This window comes from Culex quinquefasciatus, chromosome 2 (genome assembly GCF_015732765.1).
Source record: "Culex quinquefasciatus strain JHB chromosome 2, VPISU_Cqui_1.0_pri_paternal, whole genome shotgun sequence".
NCBI lineage: Eukaryota > Metazoa > Arthropoda > Insecta > Diptera > Culicidae > Culex > Culex quinquefasciatus.
The window spans coordinates 13,243,559-13,252,064 of record NC_051862.1 but is presented as its reverse complement, the minus strand read 5'-3'; the positions used below and the strand labels follow the sequence as shown (position 1 = coordinate 13,252,064).

The following is an 8,506-nucleotide window of genomic DNA, read 5'->3' as shown; positions in this document are numbered from 1 at the left end:
TGAAAAACTGGTGATTTTTGGAAAAAATCGAAATTTCATACATAAAATTTTTTTGACCTCATTTTTTTATGCAAAATTGAATTTGCAATTGAAAATTACTTTACAGATTTTTCGATAAAGGGCCCCGTTTTCAAGATATAGCCACCGAAAGTTTGATTTCAGCGAAATATTTGCAGTTTTTCAATTTTTAAAAATAGTGACCATGACTGACCATTTCTAAAAATAATTTTTTTGAAAAGTTCAGAAAATTTGCTATAAAATTGTCAAAGAGACATTGAAGATTGGACCTCTGGTTGCTGAGATACAGCGGCTTAAAGAAAAAGAAACACGAAAATTGAAGTTTTCTAAGTCTCACCCAAACAGCCCACCATTTTCTAATGACGATATCTCAGCAATTAATGGTCCGATTTTCAATGTTAATACATGAAACATTCGTGAAATTTTCCGATCTTTTCGAAAAAAATATTTTGAAAAAAATTAAATCAATACTAGCATTTTTAATGGACATAATATTCAATGTTTGGCCCTTTTAAAATGTTGAGAAAATTCTCTATATTTTGCTTTTTTGAACTTTGTTGATACGACCCTTTATTGCTGAGATATTGCCATGTAAAGGTTTAAAAACAGGAAAATTAATGTTTTCCAAGTTTCAACCAAACAATTTACCATTTTCTAATAACGATATCTCAGCAACTAACACCAAATAGATCAAAAAAATCCTTTAAAAGATACAGATTTTTGAATTTTCATTTATGTATCATTTTTGTATGAACAGCTGCCAAATTTGTATGGAAAATTATATGGACAAACTAATGATGCAAAATGGCTTCTTTGGGCATACCGAAGGCACCAAAAAAGTTTCAGCCGGATTAAAAAATACAAAAATAAAAATTATAGAAAAAAAGACCGATTCCGTAGAGAACTGTTCAATTCTTAAAGCCTGTTGGAACAGAGGTGGAGACTCTTTATTCTCATAATTCTAACTAAATAATTTTTACGTATTTTTAATGAATCTGTCGTGTCTGTAAAATTATTATTTTATTGAGCGTTCAGTTGTATTATCAAAACTGCTACGCTACTGTAAAACATTTCTCAAAAACTCAAATTCTCAACGACATCTCTACGAGCACATCGGCCATCTTCGAAGCACTTTCGAACCTCCACCTCCAATTTTCCGCGTATTCGAACAATAACATCCACCCGTGCACTCACTCACACATTGCGGCCCCGTTTCTCGGGAAAACTCGATTTGTTTTCAAAAATTCCTCCGCAGTGTTGGTGGACCTTCTTCCGATGTGTGTCGGTGAGTTTTTTGCCGCTCCTGCAACGAGCCACGCATGCGGAGATTGGCGTTCACTCTCGTGAGAAAATGATTTTACCAAACTCTCTGAGATTTTCTCTTGACAGCGGAAAACTGTTGCAGTATGTGAGAAACTAAAAGTGGTGGAAGTTTTATGATGATTAGTTTTCTTTTGATTGGGGAAAAGTTTCATTTGACGATTAGTTAACTAACTTTTCTAGGTCAATGTCACCTGGTTGACATGATTTATTTTGAAATTTTCATAGGGAAAATTATTTTTCGAGAGCAAATTTTCATTAAAGATTGAACCACTCTTCCGCATGCAAGAGCAACATTGAATTTTCTTCTTTTTATTCACAAAAAAAAACGGCAAATCATTTTGGCACGCTACTCGCAACAAGTGTTTAGCCGGGATCGTGTTTTGGCACGATTCTCATGTTTTGCAGCTAATCACAACAAGCTTCATTGGGTGGCTCGCTTCTGAAAGCCAGTCAAAATGTTTTTCCTCTTCGCTTTTGCCGAATACTTCGCGCTTGTGTCGGTGGTTGTGACATTATGGCGCGGTTTTTCCGCCTCGGTCATTGGACCACGTTTTCTCAGAGTATACTGCTCTCGTCCAATCTTTTGAGGTGCTTTGAAAAGTGAAAATTTGACACCTTTTCCTGTCTCTTGTTCGGCTTGCTGCCGAACACAAACCTAAGGCAGATTTCAGCAAATTTTGAAATTCCGATAATTTTCAACGGCTTAAAAATAGCTTCACCATTTCAAGTTTGCACTGCGGAAGCCGTGAAAGATGATTTTTTTGTATCTCAATGTCGCCGGCATCACCGGTGGAGGCTATTTTAAGCTGATTAATTTAGACATTTTCATGCAGCGCAGTGTGTGACCGTGATGGTTGAGGTGTTCGGTATATTTATTCCGATCGTTGATCAGCCTTTTTGTGGTGCATTTCCGTTCAGCTGAAAGGCGGAATGGTGTTGAGATTGGTATTTGGGTAGAATTTTACGATATGCAATTAAAAATCGCAGTGTTTTGACACTGAGTTGGCGACAGTCAACTCGTTGGTTCATTGTTTAAAAGAAACCCAGAAAGGGGGTAGAATTCTCGTAATTTTAGTTTGTTTTATATCTATCGTTTAGTTTAATTACCTTTTTCAAGGCAGTGAAAAAAAAAAAAACAATAAGACATTGAAATTATTAAATTGGGATTGGACATGTTTTGCCGAAAGTCGTAAACCAGCCCAAAGTAGTTGTTTGGAAATGTTCTAGGAAATTTCGAATTTTGTTATAAAGTTTCTGTTTATTATTGGGTGTTTCTAGCATATTTGGTCTTTCTACAACACTGTGTTCTCTGCTTAAGAGCTAGTCTACGAACAGGGTGTGCCCCTTTGTATAAGACGTCGTTTGGACCTCACCTGTCTGATATTTTTAGGAGTTGTTTGGACATATATAACTAGCATCTGGGTCAACATGAAGTTTCAATTAAATTTCAATCGAGATTCAATTAAATTTCTAAATTCAAAATTCAAGTTTTCCTAGTGAGATGATTCACTCTTCATTTTGTTGCAATTTAGAAGCTCTTTCAGGTGCATTTTGAATTTTAAAATTTAATTGAATTTTGCAAGGAATTTTGCCTTAGTTACAGCCCATTTAAGATTTTTGACGTTTTGAACCTTTTATGTGTCTCCCGATTTGCCCCATCTAGAGTGCTCATATTTGACTGAAATTTCAGGCAGAGATGGGTATGCTCTACCGTGGACTCACTCTTAACAAAATTGTGTAAACATTTTTCACTGTTCACTGTTGAGTTGCTGTTTCTGTTCCAAATGGGTAATTCTCTATCAACTCACACGAAATCGGGAAAAGTTGCCCCGACTCCTCTTTGATTTGCCTGAAACTTTGTTCTAAGGGGTTATTTTTGTCCCTGATCACGAATCCGAGGTCCGTTTTTTTATATCGCGTGACGGAGGGTACGATCCCTTCCATTTTTGAACATGCGAAAAAATGGTGTTTTTCAATAATTTGCAGCCTGAAACAATGATGAGATAGAAATTTGGTGTCAAAGGGACTTTTATGTAAAATTAGACGCCCGATTTGATGGCGTACTCAGAATTCCGAAAAAACGTATTTTTCATAGAAAAAAAACACTGAAAAAGTTTTAAAACCACTGCCATTTTCCGTTACTCAACTGTCAAAAATCGTGGGATATGTCATTTCAAATTACGTGTTTTTTTCAACTTGCAGGGCTATTTTTTTGGAGTGAAACAATATTCTATTAAGTTTCAGAGCAGACAAAAACAAAAAAAAAAATGATATATAAACATGAGGGGTTTGTATGTATTCTTCACGAGTTATCGCGATTTTACGAAAACAAGTTTTTAAAAAAAGGTGATGATTTTGACCACTCTTGAGCAGTTTTTCAAAGATTTAACCCTTAAAACTTAATCGCAGCAAAGCAAAAAGTGAAAATTTTATTTATAGGACCTATTAAAAAAAAAAAAAAAACTCAAGATTTTGTTCAGAAAAAAAATGTTTGATTCTAGCAATGCACGAGTGACAACAATCGTCCAAAGGGTCATACTTCCATTTTTTTATTTATAAAGATCTTACAAAAGAATTTAAAAAAAATGCAAACTCAAACTTTTAATTAAAATTTACTTTAATTAATATTGGATAAAGTGCTCCTTTTTCTATAAAAATATTCACTTTGATGATAAAATTGGCGTTTTGTGTAGGATTAATCGTTACTTGACAGCAGAGACAAAGGTTCAGTTGTACAACTCGCTGATCGCGCCGCACTTCGACGACTGCTCATCGATCTTGTTCTTGGCAACACAACGGCAAATGAAGAGGATGCAAGTTCTCCAGAGCAAAATCATGCGGCTCATCCTTAGATGTGATTGACTGACACCAAGACGGAGCATGCTCGAATGTTTGCAGTGGATGTCGGTGAAGCAACGGATCGAATACAACACACTTGTTTTTGTTTTTCGTGTGAAGGAAAGGATGGCACCACAATACTTGACGGAGGCCATGGTACGCGGAAGGGATATCCATGAGCACGACACTAGAGGAGCTGACGATCTCAGGTTGCAGATTTGGAGGAAGGCTTGTACACAGAACTCGTTGTTTTACAAAGATTTTAAACTATACAACCAGCTTCCAGAGGCAGCAAAGATGACGAGCAACACAAACGAGTTTAAACGGAGCTGCAAGGAGTTTGTACGGCAACGGCCGTTGGAGTAGAAGTGACCCACGATGAAACTGTGACGAAGAGCACGTTATGACGGTCGGCCATCTTCATTATCGGTACACATCGCATGGTATCACTTTGGGCCGCATATCATAAATTTATTCAAAAGTAACGCGAATCTGGGCGCGGTTTAACCCTATGGGCTCATATGTGCTTGGAATAGCAAATGGTTCCAATACCCTAAATGGATAAAAATACTGCAATCTGATTGATAAAATGACTCGACACAGGATTTGTTAGAGCGCCTTGAGATAGGACACGAGCAGCGCCGTACCTAGGGGTTGGCGCGGTTGGCGACCGCCAAGGGCGCCAGCCCTTGGGGGGCGCCGAAATCGATGATTGTACAAAATTTTCATGTCAACATCATCATCCTCATTAGATATTTGAAACAGAAAGGGCGCCAAATTATGAAATAGAATTACAAATAACTAGATAATTTGGTTTAAAATATTAAAAAAAATATTTAGGGGCGCCAAAATCAATTGTATGAATATTTCTATCGAAATGTTTTTTGAAAATTCAAGTGGCAGAAAGTTAAAGAAGTTCTAGTACCTAGAGCTTCTCAAAATCAATACACGTTTAAGTTTATGCCGTTGTATAATGCAGTTTATGTCATACCTTCCAGACTAAAAAAATGTCCAACTATACGTTATTTTCACGTTAATTTGGCTGTGAATCACAATCAGCCAAATTGAGAAAAAATAAGGTCATATTTTGAGCTTCTTTTAAATAGGAATTATTTTAACATTAAAATATAAACCTTTCTTTTGAAATTTTTACGTTCTCGAGCAAGGGTCCTGATTGCTCAAAATCAACCACTCCATTCGCGAGAACAAATAGCAGGCGACGCGATACTGCCCTGATGAATTCCTACTGTTTGTCACTTTCACACCATTCGCTCTCTTCTTCTCTCCTTCTCTCTTTGATCGGCTCAGTCTCCGAACGGTTCAGGCAGGCCGAACGTCACCGATCACTCTGAACTGAAAACATTTTTTCTCTGATGAGCTGCGTTATACTCATTGATTTAGGTTGCCTAAAATCAATGTTATCAGTTGAATTGTGCATTCATTTTGATTTCATAACATTATAGCCACCTTTCAAAGAAACTTCCACCAAGAAAAAATCAAATTGATGGCAAACTGAGGGCGTGAAGACAAAAAGACTGCCGAGCTGGCATTTTGTGAGAATGGCTCTTCGCTGAGCATGGTAGTGTGTGAGTGTCGTCGAGCGACGGAGTAGGCAAAAATTTTTACGATGTATTTGTTCGCTGAGTGAACAGTTCGGGCCACTCGCTGGCTGCTTGCGATTATCATTCGCTCATGAATGCTAGCGGGTTAGAATAGGCGACGAATGGATAGGCGATGAGTGAGTGGTTTTTGTTCATTGAACTGAAAATCAGGACTCTTGTTCTCGAGTAAAAAAATGGCCTTTGAAATATTTTCAGCTCGATTTCCCCTTTTTTAATAAACTTCGTGCATAGAAATTTACATACTCTTTTTCAAAAAGCTAGAGTTTTTAATGTGGAAAACTGCTGTAAATTTTCACCGATAAGACCAACATTATTTGTTCAGAGCAAGTTGTGGCGCTTTAACCACGGCAAATGTAAAAACAAAAAAATAATATTTTATCGAGGTTTAAAAACATTTGTATAGTTTTGCGCAAAAAATATTTTTCTGAAATAAAAAAAATAATTTTACGAATTAAAAATTAATCAATGAATACTGATGAAAATAAGATCAATGCAAAACATAATTTAAAAAAATAAAATTATGAAATACGGACAAATTACTCGTAAATCCTTAGAAATTTTGGAAACTTCTGATTACAAAACAACTGGACAGGTGCATAATGAATTTTAAAACACATTTTTTTAATTCAAATGTTGAAACCGTAGCTTGTAATTTAATTTTTTTTACATTTTTATTTTCTTGGTCAGAGTTGAGGACCATAAATTTCAAAAAATATTTGCAAAGGCCTAAATTGATTTTGACGAAATTTTATACTTCAATGAACTAAGCTTGCTGTGATTCCTATCTAGATAGAACAAGATAGCTCACAGGCATCGAGTTATTATTTTTTCCAATTTTGAAGAAGGATTTTTTTTCTTTTTTCGTTGCAATTAACAAAATAAAATCCGAAGCTAAATCAGCTTATTATTTTACGAATCCGGGAAAGTTCTTTGCTTATACAATCAAATACTAGATCAGATCAAATTATGCAGGCTTAGATATATAAATTTAGCTGACAAGTTATAGCAAAATTTATTATTATTGAGCATTTAATTCTGTGCATTTGTCTGAAAAATAAATAATAAAAAACAAAAACCTGCTATCATTATCGATTTTATGAAATCTGAGAAAATATTCAGCCAACTTAACTCCTATAATAAAATTTTAATTCAACCTATCTTATATTATCAGAAAAATAAAACATTAAATAACTGTGTTTATGAATTTGACCATATTTAGGTCTCCAATTGCAATTATAAAATCAAAACTCATATTGAAGCAATCATTGAAAATTAATATCAATTTATCCAAATGCTTGTAAATTTGGGAGGGGCGCCAAATTGATGTTTTGCCAAGGGCGCCGTAGACCCAAGGTACGGCTCTGGACACGAGAGAAATGGATGGGCATACACGGAAGTAGAGTCAAGATTACAGGACACCCTCAAAACACGAACGACGAATTATCGAAAGATATCTGCTCGTAAACCTTCCATGCTACAAAAACTGTGTATGGGTAAGAGGTGGGCCATCCAAAGATAAAAAAAATTAATTTTCAGGCTGTGTCAAGATAGCACGACAAGATTGAAACTTCTTTAATTTGAAAAGTGGCAAAAATGCATCGAGTTTTTTTCGGGTTTTATGGAACTTCTCAGGATTTAAATCGAATTTTGGGGATCTGTGAAGGTCAAAAGGTGAGGCATTGTGAGCTGCACAAAATGACGTCCTTAACTCAATTTGGCCCAAAATGCACATACGACAAGTAAGCACGACGGCAACGATTCGTATTCTCCAGCTGAAATTTGGTGAGGCTGTTGTTATCAAAAATATATTTAGCTATCGAGATATTGAATTTTGAATTTCTAAAGTTTAATAATAACCTGCCAAAAAAGTGTCCACGTGGTTTACAGATGTTCCCTATAATGATTTCCAGAATAATGGAATTCCCGGTTTTCAAAAATTCCCGGTAATTCTATCCCGGGAAATCTCTGGATGGACACACTACGTAAAAAAGTAACGTTCAGACAAACAGACCTGGTGTGGTTTTTAATGAGTCCCGAAAAAAAATGCTGAAAAGTCAAAATCGTAAAAAAACTCGTGGAATATGGCATATTTCAAGTTGTTATCACTTGCCACAATCAACAGGCTGAAATTTCTGCCCATGCGCCACCGATGGCATCAAGGTCATCACACGAGGGGGTTAAAAACCCAAAACCTCCATTCCTCGCCGTCTTACGTAACCATCCCATATGGTCTAGTGGCTAGGATATCTGGCTTTCACCCAGAAGGCCCGGGTTCGATTCCCGGTATGGGAAAACGTTTTTTGTATCTTGAAGCATCTTCATTTTTTTTTATTGTCGCGTAGCTTCTGAAAGACCCCTTTTACACCCCAGAGCAGCTGCTGTTGGACTGTGATATCCGCAAGAAATGGAGCTTGTGTTTAATTTGTAATGAAAATAATTAAATTTTATTAAAAATTATTTAATGTATATATACTTGACAGAAAATTTGTTTTTTTTTGTTCTTCACTGCGTTTCGTTTCTGTTTCTCCTTTCCCTCTGGTTTAGACTTTTGTTCTTTCGCTTCTTCCATTTTTTTTTGCTATTTTCAACGCAACGCATTTCTGTTCTGTGAGTGTGTTTTTTTTTGTTTGTTTAATTTCTTTTTACATTTTCACATTGTTTGGTAGTGTCTTGTGTGTGTGTGTGTTTTTTTTCGCGTCACTTTG

The 8,506-nt window shown here is 35.9% G+C and overlaps 1 non-coding gene across 1 annotated transcript; it reads left to right on the top strand.

The window, feature by feature from the left end:
- The first annotated feature begins 8,021 nt into the window (after positions 1-8,021).
- On the top strand, positions 8,022-8,093 carry Trnae-uuc. The gene has a single exon. It is a non-coding gene; the product is annotated as a tRNA-Glu (tRNA).
- The last annotated feature ends 413 nt before the right edge of the window (positions 8,094-8,506 follow it).